At 38.6% G+C, this 2,011-nt stretch overlaps 1 protein-coding gene across 1 annotated transcript in view; it reads right to left on the bottom strand.

Annotated features, from left to right (window-relative positions):
• Positions 1 to 2,011, bottom strand: part of LOC109464294 (L-ascorbate oxidase-like) — an 18,392-nt gene that overhangs the window by 4,663 nt on the left and 11,718 nt on the right. The window lies entirely within an intron of this gene.

Genomic DNA, 2,011 nt, shown 5'->3' with positions numbered 1-2,011 from the left:
CAATATAGATCTCATTATACGTACTAACGATTAATATATGTATTTATAATTTATTACTAAACAGAATATTTCACAATGGAGATTACTCAAGAATAATCCTTATATTTTGTGGAAGTAATTGTACTTTTAAAACATAAAGCTACGTGATGACTGTAGACTTCACATGTACAATATTTAGACAGACTTAAGAATAATTCATCCTATACGGAAAATGGGGACTATGTACGCCAACAAATGCCAAACAGCAATACTTACAGACGATACTATTCTATATAAGAAATATTATCCATAAAAACATAAGAGTTTATATTATCGTCACGTGGTGACACTAATTCGGCGGTTAACCTGTCTCATTGTTACAATGAAATCGAAGTCTGCAACCTCATTATGCAACCACATTTGATAAGTACATTTAAACTACAAGAGCAACCATAGAGCTCCAGCCGTCACCAAAAGGTCCAACCCTGTAACAGATGAGACATAACATCAGACATAGGCAGTTTGGAGATAACACAAATTTTCCTATTATATATAATTTTCTACGAAAGGACTGACGAGAACAATACCTTCAGGTGAAAAAGCAGTCTATTTATTGTTTCAGTGACTTATTATGTCTGCCAGCTAATTCTTGATTATATCCAGATCACAAGATATTTAAACCGGAATTTGCGCTGTAGCTCCTTAGGACTAAAATCTAATTATATCGAGGTAAGTGTCTTTGGTGGCGGCGCTTATACAAGTGCAATTAACTTGAAGCCGTCGCCATTGCAGTCTTGTATTTACTTTTATGTGTTTTATTAAATGAAAACAATAAAAGAATTCATCAAGGTCTCATAAAGATCTACATCATGGGCTAAATATAAAGACTATCAACCCAGGAATCTTAAAGTTATCATGTTTACACACAGGAACACAGACACACACAAACTACACAGACACGCTAAACTTACACATAGAGCTCCTCAATGAAGCAGCTTTGCTGATTATCTTGAAGTCTTTGTAACTCCAGTCGAAGCTCCCACAGGTAGGGAATCCCGGGGGTGGGGGTTCATCTGTCCCTCCGTCCCCTCCTTGATCATCATGGCCATCCCCTCCACCTGGTGGATCTCAATATGACAGTGCATGAACCACCACCCTGCAGTTCAGATCATAAAGTGCGAAACATGCACTACTATAGTGTTATCTCAGTTAAGAAACGTATCCGGACAAATTCAGAGTTGACAATATCGGACTGCATACGGACAAGAAATCATTAGCATATACTCATATACATACATGAGTATTATAACCTTTCTTGCGTGTACATGCTCTGAACGCCATTACTGAAAATCCGAAAATAGGAAAAAGCCTAATCCCAACCTGCACACATCTAACTGATATACGTTATCCAATGGGGAGTCACTAGCTGTGCTTTGTGTCAGTAGATCCGTTCTTTTATTATTGTTCTTGACAAAAAACAACTTTAATCCTGATTTGATGACACTGGTGCATGTAGGCATAGATTTGGTCAGAACAAAGGCCCCGGAATGTAAAGTGCAGAGACAAATTTACCATATCAAAACAGCAACCATATAAAAGTGTAACTCACTAACTGGAAAGTGTACCTGAGTCATCGGAAAGTGTACCTGGATTATCAGAAAGTGTTAATGGGATATCGTAAAGTGCACCTAGGTTATAGGAAAGTGTACCTGGGTTATCGGAATGTGTACCTGGGTTATCAGAAACTGTATCTGGGATATCGGAAAGTGTACCTGGGTTATCGGAAAGTGTACCTGGGTTATCGGAAATAGTACCTGGGTTATCGGAAAGTGAACCTGGGTTATCGGAAAGTGTACCTGGGTTATCGGAAAGTGTACCTGGGTTATCGGAAAGTGAACCTGGATTATCGGAAAGTGTAACTGGGTTATCGGAAAGTGTACGTCGGTTATCGGAAAGTGTATATGCGTTATCGGAAAGTGTACCTGGGTTATCGGAAAGTGTATCTGGGTTATCGGAAAGTGTACATGGGTTA

The sequence above is a fragment of the Branchiostoma belcheri genome, unplaced genomic scaffold, assembly GCF_001625305.1.
Source record: "Branchiostoma belcheri isolate BF01 breed outbred unplaced genomic scaffold, Haploidv18h27 scaffold136, whole genome shotgun sequence".
NCBI classification, from domain to species: Eukaryota; Metazoa; Chordata; class Leptocardii; order Amphioxiformes; family Branchiostomatidae; genus Branchiostoma; species Branchiostoma belcheri.
The sequence above is the reverse complement of the archived record's forward strand: the minus strand, read 5'-3'. Positions and strand labels throughout refer to the sequence as shown.